General features: G+C 52.2%; 1 protein-coding gene across 2 annotated transcripts in view; it reads right to left on the reverse strand.

Annotated features, from left to right (window-relative positions):
• The window catches only part of LOC140392069 (interleukin-5 receptor subunit alpha-like), a 204,791-nt gene that overhangs the window by 151,646 nt on the left and 28,813 nt on the right, over positions 1 to 24,332 (reverse strand). Inside the window, exon 1 of one of the 2 annotated variants that reach the window (XM_072477298.1) lies at positions 12,619 to 12,701. The exons of the other annotated variant lie outside the window; for it this stretch is intronic. The gene's annotated coding sequence lies outside the window, so the exon portion shown is untranslated. Of the gene's footprint in view, positions 1 to 12,618; positions 12,702 to 24,332 lie in introns of those variants that run through there. 2 annotated transcript variants of the gene reach the window in all.

Here is a 24,332-nt window from a genome sequence, read left to right on the forward strand (position 1 = left end):
GGTCACTGTCCGTGTGGGGTTTGCACATTCTCCCCGTGTTTGCGTGGGTTTCACCCCCACACCGAAAAGATGTGCAGGTTAGGTGGATTGGCCACCCGAAATTGCCCCTTAATTGGAAAAAATTAATTGGCTTTGAAACCAAGATGGCGCCGGAGCATGCCGATTCTATGCGAGCTCTCCCTAACAGATCCCCTTTTGGATTGGATTGGATTTGTTTATTGTCACGTGTACCGAGGTACAGTGAAAAGTATTTTTCTGCGAGCAGCTCAACAGATCATTAAGTACATGAGAAGAAAAGGGAATAAAAGAAAATACATAATAGGGCAACACAAGGTATACAATGTAACTACATAAGCACCGGCATCGGATGAAGCATACAGGGTGTAGTGTTAATGAGGTCAGTCCATAAGAGGGTCATTTAGGAGTCTGGTGACAGTGGGGAAGAAGCTATTTTTGAGTCTGTTCGTGCATGTTCTCAGACTTCTGTATCTCCTGCCCAATGGAAGAAGTTGGAAGAGTGAGTAAGCCGGGTGGGAGGGATCTTTGATTATGCTGCCCGCTTTCCCCAATTAGATCATGACTGGCCTCACTCTTAATTCTGACCTCGGCTCTGTAACCCTTAACATCCTCATAAATCTGACTATCTCAGTTTGGAACTTTACAACCAGACCCCTTCAGCTTTTTGAGGGAGGGAGTTGCAGATTTGCACCACCATTAGTGTGAAGGTGTGTTTCTTGACATCATCCCTGAATCTGGTGAGCTACATGACGAATCATGATTGAACCTGGGTTCGATTTCCACCTCAGGCGACTATCTGTGTGAGGTGATACCCTTTTCTGCGTGGGTTTCCTCCGGGTGCTCCGGTTTCCTCACAGACCAAAGATGTGCAGGCAGGTGGATTGAACATGCTAAATTGCCCCTTAGGGTGACGTTACAGGGCGGTGGATAGGGCCTAGGTAGGGTGGTCTTTCAAAGGGTTGGTGCAGACTCGATGGGCTGAATAGCCTTTTTCTGTACTGTATAATCAATGTGCGACTACAGCTTGTCAGCCCTGCGCGTGTCCATCACGGACTTGGCAATTCCTGCACCGTTGTTCGTCTGTTCCACGTGGCTTCTGTACTCTGTGAAACAATGGAGTCACCAAAGCACTGGTTAATCTCACTCACAAGGAAATGAGCGATTCTCCGAACGCTGCAGGATCACGATCCTTGCAACTTTTATTTATTCATTCATGAGGTGTGGGTATGACTGGCAAGGCTGGTATTTACTGCCCATTGCCCATTCTCCTCGATAAGGAGGTACTGCGCTACATACCCCGAACCATTCCATCCTTGGCCTGCTGCAATGCTCCAGTGATACCCAACGCAAACTGGAAGAACAGCCCCTCATCTTCCGATTAGACAGTTACAGCCTTCGAGATTTAACATTGAGTTCAACAACTTTAGACTGTGGAGAGGGGTGAGGGGTGGGGGGGTCACACGATGTGAGCACGGGAGCGGCTACGTTTTCGAGCGCTCTGGCTCTGCTGGTCTTTTAATCCTTTATTTTATCCGAGTGCACATTTCATGGATGTCTCTTTTTTGGGGGATATAAATTTGGCACTTTATCCCCGGATGATCCTGATTGGAGTTTTGTGATAAGGAGCTGGGTTAAATCGTAGACAATCCTCATTGGATGGTGGTTGGCAGGCTGGGGCGGAGACCAGCTTGCAGTGGGGTTGTTCCTGGTGAGTCGGCCTGCCCCCTGGCGGTGCTGTGTGCAGCGGGAAGACGACCACCCGTTGAGAGTGATGTTCCTGATGAGCACCTTGGCTCCGTGGTGCAAGCCTTTGGAGTTCACGTTGAGGAGCAGCGAGGTCTCCTCGGGAGAATGGTGGAGGCGCAGGAGAAATTCCTTGGGCTGGATTCTCTGTTTCTGAGTCCTAGTGCTGATGCCAACAGAGGATCTGTGGAGTTCCATGTCAGAAACATTGGTGCCACACCAGCACCAATTCCACAACCGGTGACTGGCTAGCACCGGCGTCGTATGGAATACCAGCAGAACACACGGAAAACGGTGCGGGAATCGGCGGGTCCGTGATGGGCACGTGCGGGGCAGACAAGCTGTAGCCGCACGTAGACTATACATCCCCCCCCCACACACACACACACACCGATCACAGCCGAAAAGATGGCACTGGTTGTGCTGAACCACATCCCCGTCCGCCCCGACCCTACAGCCCACCTCCTGGCCAGCCCTCACTACTCCCCCCCGGCGCTGGCAGAAGGACCCGGCCAGCGACACGGCTGTTGGCGAGGTATGGCGGTGCTGGACACTCTCTCTCTCTCGCTCCGCAGCCGCCATGCCAGGCTCACGACTGTTGAGTGCACACGTGGACCGCGCCGTCGGGAACTTGGCCCATTGGAGGCGGAGCATCGCGGGTGGGCCCGCTAATGAGATGCGAATGCGGTTGCCACAACGCGCCGCATGCGTCGCAAATGACACCGTTTTCGAGGAGGCCGAGCATGGCGATTTTGTCGTCAGCCAACAGAGAATCCCACCCCTTGTATTCGAAAGAGCGCTTTCCCTGATAAAGGCCCGCCCTCAATTCGTTGAGATCCTACTGCATGGTATGTTCAGGCAGTAGGGGCCGGACAAAGAGTGTCCACGAACCTGGTCCCTGGCAAGAAGTGAGAGGCGAGTCCCGATTGAGTTTGGAAATTGGCTGCCATGCTTTAGTTGTCTGGATCTGGAGGCTGGGAATATCATGCTCGATGGAGCAGGCCTTTGAGGCCTGGGGTTGGTTGGGCCCCCGGAGCACTGGCCCTTTATTGTCCTATTCTCGATGCTCCTCACGAGGGGTTGGAGAAGGCTGACTCTTTCAAGTAACCCCCCCCCCCCCCCGCCGCGCCCCACCCCCGGCTGGGGCCTTGACTCTGGATCGCTTGGCGTTGTGGTTGCAGCATTGTGGAAGTGAAGGTGGTTCGTTTATTGGTACCCTGCAGAGATCCTGAGGGGATTTTGATGATCCTGTCATGGCTTTGGCCTTTTCGAGCATCATAGATGGTGTTAATATCCAGAAACCTTTCAATAATCCTGGGTGTTACTCCTTTCTGATGATGTTATCAATTATTTATTGTTGTTTTTTTCTCCAGGAAGGGCGCACGGGGTGTAAACACGAGGGCGAGATTCCCCTGCCAGCCTGTCTTAGCAAAACCCATATTGAGTCGATCATGTGAAAGGGGGTCCAAAATTCTCCAGTCATTGGGATTCACTTTTCCCACTGGCAGCGTGTCCCGGCCCGCAGGTTTCCCAGCGGTATGGGGCGGTTGCAGTATGGGAAGTCCCATTGACAAGCGGCAGTAGTTAGAATCCCGCCGGCTGCGTACGTAGCTCGGCCAGGAAACACGGGTCTGGGGAGCCGGAGAATCCCGCCCGTGTTCTGTACGCAGTTTTTTATTTATGTGCTGCATTCCCTGTGGTTATGGGAAGGGAGTGTTTTTGGGACAACCCTTATCGCATTTATAATGGGGATGAGTGGAGCCACTACAGGTGTTTGGTCGGTGTGGAGGTTGCGGGGGGGATCGGGGGAAGTGTTAGTCAAGGCCCTGCTGAGTGGCTAATATTCCGAGGTCAGGTCGGGGATTCTTCCCTTCGGGTTTTTTCCCTCTTCTCTGTAGCTGAAGGTTCTGGATGTGGTGATTCTTGTGTGTTAGAATGTGCTGGGCTGAGGGACCTCTGGTGGAGTGATGAAGGTGAAGTGCGCAAGCGGTGTCTTCCCCTGACATTTAACCTATTTACCAAATAAAATTCCAATTATCGGGCAATTTAGCATGACCAATCCACCTACCCTGGCAACTTTGGGTTGTGGGGGTGAGACCCATGCAGACAGGGTGAGACTGTGCAAACTCCACAAGGACAGTATCCCGGGGCCGGGATCGAACCAGGGTCCTCGGCGCTGTGAGGCAGCAGTGCTAACCACTGCGCCATCGTGCCACCCCTTTTTCTTCCTTCTACGGTGCCACGAATCGATAGTTGAGTCCGGGAAAACCGTTGAAATGAGTAAGCAGCAAACTTCCTGTAAGAATGACAAAAAATGTAAAGTATTTTAGCCAGAAAAGTTGAACTGATGTGGATACTTTGCCAGTCCGGACTCCATCAAGATGGCAGCCATCTCTCCTGCGTTTCTAACATCCCACACTCTTAGCAAAATCCTGATCGGCAGGCTGGACAGGTCTTGACCGAGTTTGGCTCTGGAACTGAAAAATGCCTTGGAAGCGCTGGCCCCTCCATCGGATCGTCCCTCGATTCCACTCCCCTTAATGTGGACTCCACGCCAGCACCATCACTGATACGGAGACAGTTCTCTCTGGCCACAGCAACAGGATCGGCGCATTGGAATCTGAGCTGGCTGCGGTGCGGAAAGAGAATGTGACGCTGAGGAGTACAGCTGCTGACCTGGAGGAGTGTCCAGACGACAGAACCTGCCAATTGTGGGGTTATCAGAGGGATCTGCAGGCCACCCCCCTACTCAGTTTATATCCAAACCTTTTAAAAATATGGTTGGCGAAGACACGTTCCCCGAACCCTGGAGTTGGACCCAGCCCACCGCACCCTTTGGCTGAAGCTTCGCCCTGGTGACTCCCCACGAGCTATCATAGTCCAGTTCCACAGCGACAAAACCAAAGAGCTGGGGCGGGATTCTCCCGCAATTGGTGGGATGGCCCGATGCCGACCCCAAAAACGGCGCGAACCATTCCGGAGTCGGGCCACCCGGAACGTCAGAAAACCTCTGACGCTGCAGCGGCGTGACGGCAATCGCGACGTCATCACCCGTCACGGACGCGCACGGCGTCGCAGAACAAAACGCCCCCCCCCCCCCCCCCCCCCCGCCGGAGACCTGGCACAATGGCCGCCGGCCGCGCAGCTCTGAGGTTCCAGGAGCAGGAAATCGAGGCGCTCCTGGACGCAGTGGAGCAGAGGAGGGAGGCCCCAGACACGGCCGCAGGGTCGCACCTAACCTCAGCCGGCACCTGTGGAGGGAGGTGGCAGAGGCCGTCAGCGCCGTGGCTGTAGCAGCCAGGGCAGGCATCCAGTGCCACAAGAAGGTCAATGACCTTGTCAGGACAGCCAGGGTGAGTATCCCCCCCCCCCCCCATTCTCCACCCCCCCCCCCCCCCCCCCGCCCCAGGATGGGCGGCGCAGCTCAAGCTGAAACCGACATGGCTGCACCCACCCATGCAGGCTGCATTGGCAGGATGGGGTGTGAGCCTCTGCCAACATACACACAACCTTAGGTCCGCATGTATATGTCCGCCTAACACTGTTGCCCATTATCCCTGTCATCCTCACCTTTCCCCCCCCGCCGCCCCCCACAGGAGAAGCACGCTCATAACAACCGGGAGCGTGAGAGGACCGGAGGGGGTCCACCTGAATTGCGGCCCCTCACCGTTCATAAAGAGAGGGCCCTGGAATTTGCAGGCGGACCCGAGGACCGGGAGGTTGCGGATGCAGAGGTCGGGGGCGCATCGCCAAGTGAGACATCCACTGCCTGCCCCCCTTTCCCCCTTCCCCCTTTCTCCTTCCCTATTCCCCCTTCCCCCCTTTACCCCACCCCCCCTTTCCCCATCCCCCCCTCCCCATCCCCCAATCCCCCCTTCCCCCATCCCCCTTCCCCCCATCCGCTCTTTCCCCCATCCCCCCTTCCCCCATCCCCCCTATCCTCCTTCCCCATCCCCCCTTCCCCCCATCCTCCCTATCCCCTTCCCCCCTTTCCCCCATACCCCCTTTACCCCTCCCTGTCTGCGTGTCTAACCATGCATGCTGTATTGTGTATTGAAGGACCAAACGTCGACCCACCCGTCCCTGCGGATGCCTCTGGGACTGGGCGGAAGGGGGCGAGAGATATTGGCGGGGGGGAGCCACCCGCGCTAGCTAAGTAGAGTCAGTTAGTGAATGGGGGTGAGGTGAGAGGAGGACTGCGGACGTTGGAGCCTGGGTAGCAGGCTTCAATGGGCCTACGAGGCGAGCAAGAGGGGGTGGAGGGAGAGATGTTGGGGGATGTTTTTGTAGGGGGGGTTCTTGGGAGGGGGGGAAGGGGTTCGATGTTAACAATGGACAGGGGCGGGTCTGGCTTATGGGGCAGGGCCCGATGGTATGGTGATGGTGTATAAGAAAGGTGGGGGGGGTGAGAGACCCCCAGTAAGGATAATCACGTGGAACGTGAGAGGGCTAGGAGGTCCGGTCAAGAGGTCAAGGGTGCTTGCACATCTTAAAAGTTTGAAAGCCGATGTAGCAATGCTGCAGGAGACTTACTTGAGGGTGAAGGACCAGGTGAGACTTAAAAAGGGCTGGGTTAGCCAAGTGTTTCACTCTAGATTTGATGGAAGGGCTCGAGGGGTAGCGGTGCTGGTCAGCAAAAGGGTACGCTTCCAGATGGAGAAGGTGGTGGCAGATCAGGGGGGTAGATATGTGATTGTGACAGGGGCATTGGAGGGGAGATTAGTGGCGCTGTTAAGTGTATACGGTCCCAATTGGGACGATGTGGGATTCGCGAGGAAGGTGGTTGGGGCTATTCCCGACTTAGACACGCATGAGCTGATTGTGGGGGGGACTGGAACCTGGTGCAGGAGCCAAGGTTGGACAGGTCACGGCCGCGCTCGCTGGTCCCATCAGGGGGGGCGAAGGCGCTGGCTGGGCTAATGGTGGAAATGGGAGGGGTGGACCCTTGGAGGTTCCTGCACCCAAGGGAACGGGAGTATTCGTTTTTCTCAGCGGTTCATAAGGTATACTCGCGGATCAACTTTTTTGTGGTGGGGAAGGCTTTGCTGGCTGAAGTCAAGGGGTCGGAATACTCTGCAATTGCTGTGTCAGATCGTGCTCCACATTGGGTGGATATGGTGCTAGAGAAGGGGGCAGCGCAGAGACCAGGGTGGAAACTGGATGTGGGGCTTTTGGAGAACCAAGTATTCTGTGAGAAAATTGAAAAGGTAATTAAGGAATATGTAGGTTTCAATTGTACGGTGAGGTGTCGAAGGCAGTCGCCTGGGAGGCGCTAAAGGCGGTGGTGAGAGGTGAGGTAATTTTGTTTAAGGCTAGGGTGGATAAGGAGGAGAGGTTGGAGCGGCAGAGGGTAATAGATGAAATGTTGGAGGTAGATAGGAGGTATGCAGAGGATGGGGACCCGGCAAAGCTGGAAAACAGGAAGGAACTACAGGCAAGCTTCGACCGACTGTCCACCAGGAAGGCGGTGCGCCAACTGAGACGAGCAAGGGGTGCAGTTTATGAACATGGAGATAAAGCGGGTATGTTAGCAGGTCAGCTCCGGAGGGAGGCAGCGGCAAGGGAAATTCTTCAGGTGAAGGAGAGGGCAGGGAAGTTGGTGGTGGCCCCAGTGCTGATTAACAAGGTTTTTGAGGAGTTTTATGAGAGGTTGTACAAGTCAGAGCCACTCGGAGGAGACCGTGAGATGCAGGAATTTCTCGATGGGTTGGAGTACCCAAGGCTAGGGGAGGGGGACAGGGATACATTAGAAGGAGCAATAGTGGAGCAGGAGATAAAGGATGCGATTGGGAGGATACAGTCGGGGAAGGTGGCAGGGCCAGATGGGTTTCCGGTGGAATATTATAAAAAATTTAAGGATAGGTTGGCACCCCTGATGGTGGGGATGTTTGAGGAGGCGATAGGGAAGTGGGTGTTGCCGCAAACCTTGGGGCAGGCATCGATTTCCCTGTTACTAAAAAAAGATAAGGATCCGACGGAGTGTGGGTCGTATCGGCCCATATCGCTTCTGAATGTGGATGTAAAAGTGTTGGCGAAGGTACTGGCGGGTAGGCTGGAGGAGTGCCTTCCGAAGGAGATGGGGAGGATCAGACGGGGTTCGTGAAAGGGAGGCAGCTGTTTTCGAACATTAGGAGGGTTTTGAACGTTGTTATGGCACCGGCGGAAAGAAAGGAAACAGAGGTAGTTGTGGCATTGGACGCCGAGAATGCGTTTGATCGGGTAGAATGGGGGTATCTGATGGCAGTGCTGGAGCGGTTTGGGATTGGACCAAGGTTTGTGAACTGGGTAAAGCTATTATATAAGGAACCGAGGGCGAGTGTCCGCACAAATAATATCAGTTCGAGATATTTCTCTCTCCACCGTGGGACGAGACAGGGATGTCCTATGTCCCCCCTGCTGTTTGCACTTGCAATTGAGCCGTTGGCCATCGCATTGAGAAGTTCGGGAGCATGGAAAGGAATAGTGCGGGGGGGGGGGATAGAGCATAGGGTGTCCTTATATGCCGACGACTTGCTGCTGTATGTGTCGGAGCCGAGTGCGTCGATAGGAGGAATATTGGAGCTACTGCGGGTATTTGGGTCTTTCTCAGGGTACAAGTTGAACCTGGACAAGAGTGAGTACTTTGTGGTGTCTCGGCCGGGGGTGGGGGCAGGGGTAGGGGGGCTGCCATTCCGTAGAGCAGGGACTCATTTTAGGTATCTGGGGGTGCAGGTTGCCCGGGAGTGGAGGACGCTTCGTAGGTACAACATCACTAGTTTGGTGGGGAGAGTGAAAGCTGATCTGGCAAGGTGGGATGGCCTTCCTCTGTCACTGGCAGGTCGGGTACAGGCGGTTAAAATGAATGTGTTGCCGCGATTCCTGTTTATTTTTCAATGCCTACCGATTTTCCTGCCAAAGACTTTTTTCAGGGAGATTGAGGGAAGGATTACCTCATTCATATGGGGAGGGAAGGTGGCCAGAGTGAGAAAGGTGCTGCTACAGAGGGGAAGGCAGGCAGGGGGTTTGGGTCTCCCGAACTTGTTGTACTACTACTGGGCGGCGAACGTGGAGAAAGTGCGGAGCTGGGTCAGAGGGGTGGATTCTCAGTGGGTCAGAATGGAGGAGAGTTTGTGCAGGGGGTCGGGGCTGAACGCACTTGCAACAGCGCCGCTCCCGATAGCTCCGGGGAAATATTCAGGGAGTCCGGTAATAATAGCTTCATTGAAAATCTGGAGGCAGTTTCGCCAACACTTCGGGTTGGGTTTAGGGTCAAGGGAAATGCCGATTCGGGGGAACCACAGATTTGAGCCAGGGAGGTGGGATGGAAGTTTTCGGAAATGGGAAGAGAAGGGGATTAAGACGCTAAAAGATTTGTTTCTTCGGGGTCGGTTTGCAGGATTGAGGGAGCTGGAAGTGAAGTATGGGCTAGAGCAGGGAGAAGGGTTTAGGTACATGCAGGTTCGGGATTTTGCCAGGAAGGAGATACAGAGCTTCCCAGAGGAACCAGCCTCCACATTGCTGGAGGAGGTGTTGATGACAAGGGGACTGGAGAAGGGGGCAGTGCCAGCGGTGTACGGAACTATTCTGGAAGAGGATAATGCACCACTGGAAGGGATCAAAGCAAAGTGGGAGGAAGAGCTGGGAGAGGTTATAGAGGAGGGGGTCTGGTGTGAGGTGCTCCGGAGAGTGAATGCCTCCACCTCATGTGCGAGGTTGGGGCTGATACAGCTGAAGGTGATATGTAGAGCGCACCTCACGAGGACGAGGATGAGCCGATTTTTTGAAGGAGTAGAGGATATGTGTGAGCGTTGTGGGGGGGGGGGGTCTGCGAATCACGTTCATATGTTTTGGTCCTTTCCAAAGCTAGGGGAGTACTGGAAGGAGGTGTTTCGGGTAATTTCCAAGGTGGTGCGTGTGAAACTGGACCCGGGTCCCCAGGAGGCCATATTCGGGGTGTCGGACCAGCCAGGGTTGGAAACGGGAGCAGAGGCAGATATCATAGCCTTCGCCTCGTTGATCGCCCGAAGGCGGATCCTGCTGGGATGGAGAGCAGCCTCTCTACCCAGTGCCCTGGCGTGGTGGGGGGACCTGTTGGAAGACTTGACCCTTGAGAAGGTTAAGTTCGAACTGAGGGGAAGAATGAAGGGGTTCTACAAGTCATGGGCACTATTTATTATACACTTTCAAGAACTGGATAACATCGAACATTAGTTGGGGGGGTGGGTGGGGGGGGAGGGGGGCTGTGTAGATTAAGGGTGACTATGGGTAATCCCTGATTCCTTTTTGTCATTTGTTTATGTAAACATGTGGGCTGAGGTTTGGGGGTTGGTGGGCGGATGGGATCGTTGTTATTATGGGGACTGACATATCTTGCTGATTATTGTTTATTGTTGATGGGTGTAAATGTGGGAGAAAACGTGAAAAAGGAGAATAAAAATATATTTTTAAAAATATATATATATGTGGTTGATTTAAATTCAAGAGCATTACGATCGCTCAGAAAAGACAGGCTATCTTCACCAACTTAGTGCAATGATCTCAAACACCCTACCGCACCCTCACAAGCCCAGAGTGAAAACATGCAGCCTTAATGAAAGCGCTCAGCTCAGTCAAACGCTGCAGCCTTTTTGGATGTTCCAGTTCCATTGCTTGGAGTTCAGTTCTTTAAATTCAATGTTGAAAAAGCCACTGGGGCCCCCAATGCCCTTTTCTTTCATTGCCTCTCCATGTTACAGAAGCTGCAGTGTGAGGAACCATAGCGGATACAAACTATCCCCAGTTACACTTCAGTCAGAGAATACTTCAAATGGGAAATTGGTTTTGTTTTGGGACGAGTCGACCCAAGTGGAAAGTCAGAGTCAGGGAAACAGAAACAAACGGGCAAAAGTTAAATCTGGAATAACAAACTGGCACCCGATCAAACCAGCAAAATGACATTTGAGGCCATGATGCCAACAATAATTGACAGACAAAAAGCAACTGATGCATCATTTCTGAACTGGTCTCTCGATACATTTTCTCCACTCTGTAGCACTACATTCCGTATGTTTCACCTGATGTCTATGTCTATGTATTTACATTGTGTATTTATCGTATGTTCTATGTTTTTCATGTCTAATAATAATTTTTATTGTCACAAGTAGGCTTACATTAACACCGCAATTAAGTTACTGTGAAAAGTCCCCAGTCGCCACACTCCGGCGCCTGTTCGGGTACACAGAGGGAGAATTCAGAATGTCCAATTCACCTAACAAGCACGTCTTAAGGGACTTGTGGGAGGAAACCGGAGCACCCGGAGGAAACCCACGCAGACATGAGGAGAACGTGCAGACTCCGCACAGTCAGTGACCCAAGCCGGGAATCGAAACTGGGACCCTGGAGCTGTGAAGTAATAGTGCTAACCACCGTCCCGCCCATTTTGACCACTTTATGAGCCCCTTCCTTTGATCTAATGGCATATTTTACTTTTCTCGATAGCCACGGTTGAATCACATTTCCTGTTGGAATGTTGTTCCTTACTAGAACTCATATTTGTTGTATATATGGGAAATAAAAGTTGCAAAGTCCCAGGGCAGCACAGGCTGCTTTCCCCTTTGAGAGAGACAGTGAGAAAGAAAGAGAGAGCAAGCTGACTGGTGGCGATTTGACCTAAGGGTCACCACACCTCAGGCGGCGGGCAATGTTAATAAGGCCAAGGCCTTCAAGGCTAACCTCAACCAATGTGGGAGTTCAACCTCTCTGTTGGCTTCACTCTGTATCACAAAGCAGCCGTCCAGCCAACTGAGCTAATCAACCCTCTGGTAAATATGTAATAATTCCTTAAATAATAGCTATTCCCGGTCTCCCATCAGTTTACCAGTCCACGTCAGCCAACTTGCTCCTCATACCCTGATGGTTTTCGTTTGTCGGTAACATCCAGATGATTGACTAACACCCGGGTATTTTGCTTTTTAAATTTAGAGTACCCAATTCTTTTTTGCCATTCAGGGGCAATTTACCTACCTTGTGTTTTGGCGGTTAGACCCACTCAGGCAGGGGGAGAATGTACAAACTCCACATGGACCTGGGCCCTTGACACCATGATCCAGATAAATTAAACAAAAAAAAATGTAACCACCAGGGCCCATCTCCATGGCATGCTTTGGGAGGGTGGGGTTCCAAACAGAAATAGGAACTAAATATCTTCAAAACACACTTTTACTCTGTGATCCTTGTGCAATTGGTCGCAACAAGGCTCAAAAGGGCATTTACCCACTGAAGGCAAAGTGGTGAGACCGGTCAGCCCAGCAGAAAGAAACCCTCCAACCACCCCCGCTGACCACCTGTCAGAATGAACAAAATGTATAGTCCAGGGTGCAGAGCAGAAACAATAACAGCAGAATCCAACCCCTGTAGTCCATTGTGAAACTGTTGGTGTCAACCCACTTCAAACTATTTCTTTCATTGCCTTTTGTAAATCCTTCTTTATGTTCCTCTTGGTTCCTTCTGTTCATTAACATCCCAAAGCCACCTCTTTCACACCTTCTTACTGAGGCTGTGACCCTTGCTGTCGCCCTGTCTCCCAATCCAGTTCCACCAATCACACCCCCTGTTTTCCAGTGTATGAGAATATGACGGTGTTATTACCAAGAGAAAAATATCATAATTCCTCAATTTGCTGACAGACAACAATTCGCTAACAATTTTATTTTGGCCAGAACGTTGAAATTTTAATTTGGCCTTGACTCAACAATCTTTTGGGGAAGAAGATTCCAGATTTCTGCTTCTATTTGTGATTTTAAAAAAAAAACGTACTTATTGACTTTAACCCTGAATGACCTTGCTCTAATGTTAAAGTTCAGCATTGAGGTGTAAATTTCTAAGAGTGTTAAGTTATACCGTTCAATCACGAATGCAGAGTGGATGATCCTTCACGGTCTCCTCCTGAGGTTGTCCCATCAGTGTTGCATCCAGGATTTTGACGGGTAAGTAATCCAGGATATATTAACCACTCACCCAGTTTCTAATGGGCAGGTAGTATTCTAATTTCTCCCTGCCGCATTGTATTTTTAGAATGAATTAGTTCAAAGATCATTCGGAAGACAACGAGTACATATTGACCAATCCACCTATAAGGAAATAGAACAATGAACAAAGACAGGTACAGTACAGGAACAGGCCATTCGGCCCTCCAAGCCTGTGCCAATCATAATGCCCTAACTCAGTCGACACAAAGGTTGGTGGAATTGCGGATAGCGATGAGGACTGTCAGAGGATACAGCAGGATTTAGATTGTTTGGAGACTTGGGCGGAGAGATGGCAGGTGGAGTTTAATCCGGACAAATGTGAGGTAATGCATTTTGGAAGGTCTAATGCAGGTAGGGAATATACAGTGAATGGTAGTACCCTCAAGAGTATTGAAAGTCAAAGAGATCTAGGGACAGGTCATTGAAAGAGGCAACACAGTGGAGAAGGTAGTCAAGAAAGCATACGGCATGCTTGCCTTCATTGGCCGGAGCATTGAGTATAAGAATTGGCAAGTCATGTTGCAGCTGTATAGAATCTTAGTTAGGCCACACTTGGAGTATAGTGTTCAATTCTGGTCGCCACACTACCAGAAGGATGTGGAGGCTTTAGAGAGGGTGCAGAAGAGATTTACCAGAATGTTGCCTGGTATGGAGGGCATTAGCTATGAGGAGCGGTTGAATAAACTCGGTTTGTTCTCACTGGAACGAAGGAGGTTGAGGGGAGACCTGATAGAGGTCTACAAAATTATGAGGGGCATAGACAGAGTGGATAGTCAGAGGTTTTTCCTCAGGGTAGAGGGGTCAATTACTAGGGGGCATAGGTTTAAGGTGAGAGGGGCAAGGTTTAGAGTAGATGTACGAGGCTAGTTTTTTACGCAGAGGGTAGTGGGTGCCTGGAACTCGCTGCCAGAGGAGGTGGTGGAAGCAGGGACGATAGTGACATTTAAGGGGCATCTTGACAAATACATGAATAGGATGGGAATAGAGGGATACGGACCCAAGAAGTGTAGAAGATTGTAGTTTAGTCGGGCAGCATGGTCAGCACGGGCTTGGAGGGCCGAAGGGCCTGTTCCTGTGTTGTACATTTCTTTGTTCTTTGTTCTTTGTTCAGTCCATACCCTTCTATTTCCTCCCTATTCATGTACCCATCCAGGTGCCTCCGTTTCTGTTAAATTGAGACGATAGCGAATGCAAATGGGTAATTTTCATAGCATTAGTCAAGCTAATTGCACTTCTTATAAGCAACTCACAGATTAGGAGAATGGAGGCCATCTGACAGGGGAGGTGCTTTACAAAGGCAGTCTGCAGCTCATTGGAGGCAAGCAATGTTTTGCTGGTGATGCAGTGAAGCAGAAGGAGGGATCATATTAACCAGGGCTCCTGGACACTCAGATGCAGAAACAGAAGTGGTCAGGGGCCAAATCAGCAGCACAAAGGACTTTCTGGGTGATGAATGCTCAGCCAAGTTAGTCAGAAGGGATAGGGAGAGATGACAGAGCTTGTAAATGCCATAAGCATTGGCTGCAGTACAGGAAAAATAATGATGTCACAAGAACTGTCAAGCTAAGAATTCATCAGCTGGATTCTCCTTTCTTGAGACTAAGGGTTGGATTCTCCGATTTTGCGGCTATGTCTGGAGGAAACGTCTGATCTTCCAACCAAAAAGTCCGCGCTGCCCCCGCAACAATGCTCCGCCCGGTGGGGGGGGGGGCTAGAGCCACGTCACGTAAAGCCCCCCCCCCCCGGCTTTACCTGCATATACGGACGCAGAATGGCCAGCTCCGTGGCCGTGCAATCGCACGGCGGCCACGCCGTACAACATGGCGCCGGCTGTGCGCGGACCCAGCCTGCCAGATCGTGACCCCCCCCCCCCCCCCCGGTAACCCCCGTCGCCACACCAGACCGACCCCCACCAGTCCCTCCAGCCCCTGCCGAAGCCCCACCAGTCAGCGGAACGGATCCCCCCCCCCACCCCAACACCCGACTGTGGTGGCGGTGGACGCAGGCACGTGAGGTCCCCCAAAACTTTTTTTTTTTAAATGTCAAATTATTATATTTCATATTGACGTTCGTGTTTATTTATTGTGCAGTGTAACGCAAAAAGGCTTTTTATCTTACTTTGCTTTATTTACAGATTGCTGCCATCTAGTTCATCCTCCCCCCCCCCCCCCACCCCCCACACTCCCCAGCCCCCCTTTTCCCGAACCCCTCCCCGTCTCCCACCCTCCTTGCTATCCTCCTTGGTCGATACAGGGGGGTTCCCCTTATTTTGGTGGATGAGTTGGGGGGGGCAGTTTCCCCCCTCCCCCCGTGTTATCCCTCTTTCCCCATCTCAAACTCTCTGCCGCCATCCCCCCACCCCGGGTTGTGCGACCCTGGCGGTGCTCCTTGTCTTTTTCTCCCTCTCTACTCCTTCCAGTTTCCCTCTCTATTGACTGTTTTTGGCCTTGAACAGGGTTTGGAACAGGCCGACAAATTGCCCCCATGCAGTAAGGAAGCCATCCTCCGACCCTCGGGTGGCGTACTTAATCTTCTCCAGGTGGAGAAATTCCGATAGGTCAGCGAGACAGTCTGCAGCTGCGGGTGGTGCTGCCGATCGCCAGCCGAGCAGGATTCTCCGGCGTGCGATTAGGGAAGCGAAAGCTAGGGCATCGACCCCCTTCCCCATGTGTAACTCTGGCTGCTCCGATACCCTGAAGATTGCCACTATTGGGCATGGCTTCACCCTCACCCCCACAACCTTGGACATTGCCTCGGAGAAGGCTGTCCAGAACCCAGCAAGCTTGGGGCAAGCCCAAAACATGTGGGTGTGGTTGGCCGGGTCTCTCTGTGACCATTCACTTTTGTCCTCAACCTCAGAGAAGAACCTGTTCATTCTGTTTCTGGTTAGGTGCGCTCTGTTCACCACTTTGAACTGCATGAGGCTGAGACTTGCGCAGGAGGAGGTGGAGTTGGCCCTGCTCAGTGCTTCGCTCCAGAGTCCCCACCCCACTTCTGTCCACAGTTCGTCCTCCCATTTCCATCTGGTTGCGCCCAGTGGTGTTCGGGCTCTGTCCAGTAGCTGTCCGTATATTTTCCCACAGAGTTCCCCCTCCTTACTGTCCGTGGTCATCAGGTCCTCTAGTCGTGTAGTCTCCGGGGCCCTGGGGTATCCTATTGTCTCTTTGCGGAGGATATGTGTTAGTTGTAAATGACTAATTTCCTGTCCTGTTGGCAATTCCCATTCGTCCGTCAGTTCGTTCAGTGTCGCTCGTTTGTGCCATACGTAGAAGTCCCTAACTGTCAGCGTTCCCCCGTCCTGTCTCCATTTTTCAAACATTGCGTCTAGCATGGCTGGCGGGAATCTATGGTTACCACAGATGGGGGCCATGGGGGACATTTTGGTCAGCCCGGAGTGCTGTCTTAGTTGGCCCCACATTTTCAGTGTGGCCATTACCACTGGGCTCGATGTGTATTTTGCTGAGGGGGGTGGGAGTGCTGCCGTGGCCAGGGTCCGGAGGGTCGCTCCCTTGCAGGAGGCCTCCTCCGCCTGTACCCACTCCGAGTTGGGTTCGTGCACCCATCACCCCCCCCCCCCCCCCCCCCCGGCCGCCCCCCCCCCCCCCCCCCCCTCCCACAAACACCATAATTAAGCTATCTAGGTTCTGGAAGAAGGCCTTGGGGATGAAGATCGGTCTGGTCCTAGACAGGAAGTGGAACCTCAGCAGCACGTTCATTTTGATCGTCTGCACTCTCCCTGCCATGGAGAATAGGAGTGCGTCCAACCTCTGTAGCTCCTTTTTGACTTCCTCCACCAAGCTGGTCAGTTTCCGTTTGTGGATCTGTGTCCAGTCTCTGGCTATTTGGATCCCCAGGTATCGGAATCTGTTTTGGGCTATTTTGAACAGGGGTCCCTGCAGCTCTGTCCCTCTCCCGTTTGGGTTCACTGGGAATGCCTCGCGTTTGCCCAGGTTGAGTTTGTAAGCTGAGAAGAATCCAAACTCTTTTAGAATCTGTATGATTACTTTCAGTCCTTCCTGTGGCTTTGAGACGTACAGATGCAGGTCATCTGCTTAGAGTGAGACTCTGTGCTCTCTGTCTCCTCTTTGGAAGCCCTTCCAGTTTTTCGCACTCCTTAGGGCTATCGCCAGAGGTTCGATTGCTAACGCAAACAGGAGCAGGGACAACGGGAATCCTTGCCATGTGCCTCTTTGTAGCTGGAAGTATTGAGAGCTGGTGGTGTTGATTCGAACGCTCGTCTTGGGAACGTTGTGCAGGAATCTCACCCAGGCGGTGAATCCTGCTCCTCGCCCAAACCGTTCCAGTACCTCAATGAGGTACTTCCATTTGACTCTGTCGAAGGCCTTTTCTGCGTCCAGGGAGACGATCACCTCTGGTGTTTTCTCCCCGGAGGGGGGCATTATTACGTTCATCAGCCGCCTGGGTGAGTTGCCTACCCTTGACAAAGCCCGTCTGGTCTTCAGCGATCACCTCTGGTACAGCGTTCTCCTGCCCTTTGACCAAGACATTTACGAGTATTTTCGCATCCACATTCATCAGCAAAATGGGTCTGTATGATCCACATTCCATCGGGTCTTTATCTTTTTTGGGTATCAGTGAGATTGTGTCCTGTGCTAGCGGAGGAGGCAAAGTGCCCCTTGCCAGCGAGTCTGTGAACATATCCCTCAGATGTGGGGCCAGGGCCGGTGCGAATATTTTGTAGAAGTCCGCCGGGAACCCATCCGGTCCTGGCACCTTCCCCGCCTGCATGGAGCTGATGCTCTCCATGATTTCTCCCAGATCTATTGGTGCTTCCAGCTCCCCCATCTGTCCTCCCCCACAACCGGCATTTCCAGTCCGTTGAGGAACTGTTTCATCCCTGCGTCCCCACCGGGGGATTCGGAGGTGTACCTCGGTAGAAGGTCGCAAATGCTTGGTTGACCTCTTTCGGTTCCGCTACCAGTCTGTCTCTGCTATCCTTTACTTGAGCTATTTCCCTCGTGGCTGCCTGCTTTCTCAGCTGGTGAGCTAGTAGGCGGCCAGCCTTTTCTCTGTGTTCGTCAAGGTCGCCCATATCTGGCGGAGTTGGTACACTGCTTTCCTCGTGGATAGCAGGTCCTTTTTCCTCCCCGCCAGCAGCTCTACGGTCGGGGCCTCGGAGTATTCTCTGTCTACCTCCAAGATGGAGTCGATCAACTGTTGCCTGGCTGCCCTCTCTTCCCTATACCTGCGTGCCTTGTAGGCTATTATTTCCCCTCGGATCACAGCCTTCAGTGCCTCCCAGAACGTGGAAGATGAGACTTCCCCGTTCCGTTTGTTAGTCACGTAGTCGTCTATGGCCTGCGATGTATTTTGGCCGAAGGCCTTCTCGGCCAAGAGGGCTGTGTCCAACTTCCATGTGGGGCGCTGGGCACGGCCTGTCCCCAATCTCACATCCACATAGTGTGGAGCGTGATCGGAGATGACTATCGCAGAGTACTCCGCTCCTGTATTTCCTGGAAGCACCGATTTCCCCACTGCAAAGAAGTCGATACGGTTATATACCTTGTGCACTTGTGAAAAAAACGAGAATTATTTTTCTCCTGGGTGCAGGATCCTCCACGGGCCCATCTGCTCCATAAATGCTCCCAGTTCCTGAGCCATGCCTGTCTTCTTCCCCGTCCTGGGGTTTTATTGGTCGGACAGCGGGTCCTGTACGCAGTTAAAGCCGTCCCCCATAATCAGTCGGTGCGTATCAATCTCGGAGATTTCTGCCAGGGTCGTTTTTATAAAGTCTGTGTCGACCCAGTTGGGAGCGTACACATTTACCGCCGGTGCCCCTTCCAAGTCACTGCTGACCATGACATACTGCCCCCCTTTACTGCTTGGGGGTCTCCGAAAACTGAGAGGCCGCATGGCCGATGCTGGAGGGAAGTCGGCCCACCGCGGGCAGAGCATCGGGGGAGGGCCTCAGGTGACGTCCTGAGGCCGTCCCGACGGCATGCGGCGCACTCAGCGACTACGCGTTTTTGAGACGGCGGGGCTTCTGAAAAACGGCGCCGCCCCGATTTCGGCGTAAAAATGTATTCTTCCGGCCAATCGCTGAACACGATTTCGCCGTCGGCAAATTGGAGAATCTCGCCCGAAGTGTTGACACCGCGGCAGGATTCGTGGACTTTCACGGCAGCAAAACTGGCACCGCACCTGGACCGATTCAGCTAAGGGGCTAGCACCGGGGCCACGTGGAACACAATCATTTCCAATGAGGGGATTCACCGGGTCCGTGATTGACACTCGGCAGGTTGACAAGCTGCAGCTGCACATACACATTACACTCACTACACACACTCATCCCAGCCAATAAGATGGCACCGGTCGCACCCATCTTACTGATGGGTCGGCTGGGGCCAGAGGGCACATAGGGGGGTGCCCTGGGGGACACCCATATGGCCTGTGGCCCTAAGTACACAGTGAGCAGTCCAGCGGCATGCGCAGCTGCATGGCTGCCTTGCTGGTCGCGGCAATGTTGCTTCTTTCCCGTCCACCCCTACCCTACAGCCCACCTCCTGGCCAACTCCCGCTAACCCCTCCCAATCCCCCCGGCCCTGGCAGAAACCCCCCCCCGGCCAGCGGCATGACTGTCAGCAAACTATGGCGATGTTGGACACTTTCTGTCGCCCCTCCCTCTCCCTCAGCAGCCACGGCACCGGTTTCACAAACTTTAAAAGCACAAGTGAACTTCGCCGTCAGGAATTTGGCCAATTGGAGGCGGAGAATCGCGGAGGCGCCGGAGAATACCGGGTCGGGCCCGCTAATGACATGTTCGCGGTGTTTACTGTACATGTGTTCTGGAAACCATTGAGGCCCCTGTCGGGGCAACGGAGAATTGCAATTTGCCGTGAAATCGGTGCCCGCCCCGTTTTCGGCGCCGGAACCGACTCTCCACCCGATCGCGTTTTCGGATTCCGGTATCAGTCGACGGAGAATCCCGCCCCGTATCTGTGTTAATCTCTCTGCAGCCCTGCAAATCTCCACCATAACTCAATACTGTCAATACGTCCCTGCTTCCCATTCAATTCATCCTCAAAACTGGTCATTGCCCTCAATTAACTGTCATCTTTTGACTAAACTTCCTGCTTTTTCTTGTCATGTCCGGCATGACAAGCCGATATGTACATATTCAAAATGCTTCAGTTTTGATGCACGATCAATGACCACTAAAGCGAGGTTGTAGTCCAACTGAAGGCTTTAATAAGCTAGATGTTTCCCCCAGCAGCTCAGGTGCAGAATGAAGGCTGCTGGGGCGGCATGGGCTCTTATACACCGCCCAGCAGGGCGGAGCTACCATACATCCTAACCAATAGGAAGCATATAGTTTCCACCAATGGTGCTCCAGCCTATCAGGTACCGTAATACCTCTAATACCACAAGTTTTATCACTCATAGAATTTTCATAGAATTTACAGTGCAGAAGGAGGCCATTCGGCCCATCGAGTCTGCACCGGCTCTTGGAAAGAGCACCCTACCCAAGGCCAACACCGCCACCCTATCCCCATAACCCAACCAACACTAAGGTCAATTTTGGACACTAAGGGCAATTTAGCATGGCCAATCCACCTAACCTGCACATCTTTGGACTGTGGGAGGAAACCGGAGCACCCGGAGGAAACCCACGCACACACGGGGAGGATGTGCAGACTCCACACAGACAGTAACCCAAGCTGGAATCGAACCTGGGACCCTGGAGCTGTGAAGCAATTGTGCTATCCACAAGGCTACCGTGCTGCCCAAACTCATTTTGCAAAATAATCTGGCCGGCAAGAGAATGGAATGCACACTTCAGGAACTTAATCCAACACGTTCAACAAAATGCTAACTAGATTCAGTCATGATGAGTTTCTTAGTCCATGACATATTTTAATGGAGTGGGGGGGAGCTATTGGGACCTTAAATGTGGTGCAGAGAAGACACAAGCAAATTAACATCTATAAGTTCAGGGATGGCTTAGATCTAAGCTCAACATCTACACTATAATTTACAGCAATAACAGTCGAAGATTAATTCCTGATAAGAGATGTATCTCCAACAAACAAGTTTGTCTCAAACTGAACAGTTTGTTTCACAATAAATGATTGCAATATGTATTTCCCTTCATAACAATTTTTTAAAAAATTCTTTCAAGGGAAGTGGATGTTGTTGGCTGGGCCAGCATCTGTTTATTGCCCTTAAGTTGGTGTTGGTGAATCATCGTCTTGGACCCCTTCTGTCCGTGTGGGGGTAGGTAAACACCACAGCGCTGTGAGGAAGGGACTTCCAGTGTTTTGACCCAATGACAGTGAAGGAACGGCAATATAGTTCCAAGTCAGGATTGTGAGTAGCTTGCAGATGGTGATGTCCCCATTTGTCTTCATTGCTATTTTGGCACGAATCTGAGATTTTGGACTGAAGATTGAATTTGACAGTACATGGCACAGCAGCAGAATTTGGATGGGTTAATGCTTGCAGACGATGGAAGCTAATCAGGAAAGAATGTTATTGGGAAGAAGGCTGGAACACCTTCTTCCATGTCCTTGGGACATCACAAAATTGCCTTTATACACAATTTTCAAGTATGTTTACTGATGTAAAGTATGGAAATATAGCCCACCTGTAGCTCATTTGTGCTCAGCCAGGTCCCACAAATAGCAGAGGAGCATGGAAACAGGAGGAAGCCATTCAGCCCCTCAGACCTTTTCTACCATGCAATGAGATCATGGCTGATCTGTACCTTAACTCCATCCACTTGCATTGGCTCCATATCCTTTTGTACCCTTGTCCAGCAAGGCATCTATTAATCTCTAATTTGAAATTATTCACTGAATGAGCATCTCCTTGCATGGAAAAATCCTTTGCACTTGAATGGCCTGGGTTCTGATTTCAAGGTTTTGTCTCCTGGGCTTGTAATCCGTTAAAAACAGAAGGTTAAGGGCAGATTTGATTGGTTTTTAATAATAATAATATTTATTATTGTCACAAGTAGGCTTACATTAACACTGCAATGAAGTTACTGTGAAAAGCCCCTAGTCACCACACTCCGGCGCCTGTTCGGGTGCACGGAGGGAGAATTTAGAATGTCCAATTCCCCGAACAAGCACGGCTTTCAGGACTTTTGGGAGGAAACCGGAGCACCCGGAGGAAACCCACGCAGACACGGGGAGAACGTGCAGACTCCACACAGACAGTGACCCAACCCGGGAATCGAACCTGGGACCCTGCCGCTGTAAAGCAACAGTGCGATCCACTGTGCTACCGTGCTGCCTACTGTGTTTGTAAGGAATTTAGGATTTTGTAAGGAAAGGGTCGGGTAGATCTTTTTTCGAATGGTCCTGGGGGCTGTGAGACTAGATAAATTGGGAATGTTCTTTCAGAAGGTGTTCAGAATTCTGATAGAGAGAATGAGGGGATACTATTTTTGCTTTGGAGAGTCAGTAACCAACAGACACAAGGGAGCTGGAGAGGAGATGATGCAAGTTTTCCAACACAGTGAGTAGTCATGATCTGGAACCTATGATCAGAAAAGGGCAGTGAAAGTGTGACCAAAACAACTGCCTAATCCTTGTAGAAATCCAGCAAGCCCTCTATTCTCCTTCAGGGCAGAGAACCTTGGGCGGGGTGCTCTTTCCAAGAGCCGGTGCAGACCCGATGGGCCGAATGGCCTCCTTCTGCACTGTAAATTCTATGACATCTATGAACCTAGCACCTTTAGCTGGTCAGCCCGACATGTGGTCTCATGGTGGATTTTTAATGCCCGTAGGACAATTTGTGGAACAAATACTGCCTTGCCTGTGCTGCCTGTTCCCAAGAATGTCTCTTAAAAGAAAACTCCCCTTGGACCAACCTTGGTCCAGGTGGTTTTGATGTTAGGGAATCAAACAAAGACATTTTGCTCATCCGTTCTGACAAAATTAGCAAAATCAAATGAGCTGGCTTTCAAGTGGTAACATAGTTGTAGACATAGAATCCCTACAGTGCAGAAGGAGGCCATTCAGCCCATCGAGTCTTCACCAACCCTCTGAAGGAGCACCCTCTTCCACCGCATCCCCATAACCCCACCTAACCTGCACAACTTTGGACACTAAGGGGCAATTTTAACATGGCTAATCTACCTAATCTTTTTTTAAACAAATTTTGAGTACCCAATTATTTTCTTCCCAATTAAGGGGCAATTTAGCATGGCCAATCCACCTAGCTTGCACGTTGTGGTAGTATGTATTGGGGGTCATGTGGGACTGGAAGCCCTAATGTCATTGGCTGACAGATCCCGGGTCCTGGTTGGCCGTTGACCTCAAGCTCCGCCCTGAAGGCGGAGTATAAGAAGCCGGAGTCTTCCCCCGCAGGCCAGTTACTATCGAGCTGCGGGGGAACAGACACGCTTAATAAAGCCTCATCGACTTCACGCTATTCGTCTCATGGAGTCTTTGTGCGCTACACACGTCTTGGGGTTGATAATCTACTTAACCCGTACATCTTTGGACCGTGGGAGGAAACCGGAGCACCCGGAGGAAACCCACACAGACACGGAGAGAACGTGCAAACCCCACACTGACAGTCACCCAAGGCCGGAATCGAACCCAGGACCCTGGCGTGATGATGCGGCAGTGCTAACCACTGTGTCACCCTGCCACCCCTGTCATGGCAGCAAAGGAACTCATGAATATTGCTTTAACAGGAGTACACTTGAAATCTCCAATTTGGCTTCTGATACGCAGCAGGGTAGCACAAGTGGCTAGCACTGTTGTCTCACAGCACCAGGGTCCCAGGTTCAATTCCCCGCTGGGTCACTATCTGTGCAGTGTCTGCACATTCTCCTCGTGTCTGCGTGGGTTTCCTCCGGGTGCTCTGATTTCCTCCCACAGTCCAAAGACGTGCAGGTTAGGTGGATTGGCCATGCTAAATTGCCCTTCGTGTCCAAAAAGGTTAGGAGGGGTTATTGGGTTGCGGGGATAGGGTGGAAGTGAGGGCTTTAAGTGGGTCGGTGCAGACTCGATGGGCCGAATGGCCTTCTTCTGCACTGTATGTTCTATGACAACAGGGGTTAAATTTGCATTAGAGATTTTGGATGTTCTGATTCCAATAGCTGTTCTATTCTGGGGCGAAATTCTCCGTTATCGGCGGAAAGTCCACCCCAACACGGACCCCCCCCCAACCTCCACCCCGGCACGGCACGGACCACCCCCCCCAACCTCCACCCCGGCACGGACCCCCCCCCAACCTCCACCCCAGCACGGACCCCCCCAACCTCCACCCCGGCACGGACCCCCCCCCCAACCTCCACCCCGGCACGGACCCCCCCCCAACCTCCACCCCGGCACGGACCCCCCCCCCAACCTCCACCCCAGCACGGACTCCCCCCCCCAACCCCCATCCCGGCACGGCACGGACCCCCCCCCCCAACCTCCACCCCAGCACGGACCCCCCCCCAACCTCCACCCTGGCACGGAACCTCCACCCCGGCACGGACCCCACCCCCAACCTCCACCCCAGCACGGACTCCCCCCCCCAACCCCCATCCCGGCACGGCACGGACCCCCCCCCAACCTCCACCCCAGCACGGACCCCCCCCCAACCTCCACCCCGGCACGGACCGCC

The sequence above is a fragment of the Scyliorhinus torazame genome, chromosome 15 (genome assembly GCF_047496885.1).
Source record: "Scyliorhinus torazame isolate Kashiwa2021f chromosome 15, sScyTor2.1, whole genome shotgun sequence".
Taxonomy (NCBI): Eukaryota; Metazoa; Chordata; class Chondrichthyes; order Carcharhiniformes; family Scyliorhinidae; genus Scyliorhinus; species Scyliorhinus torazame.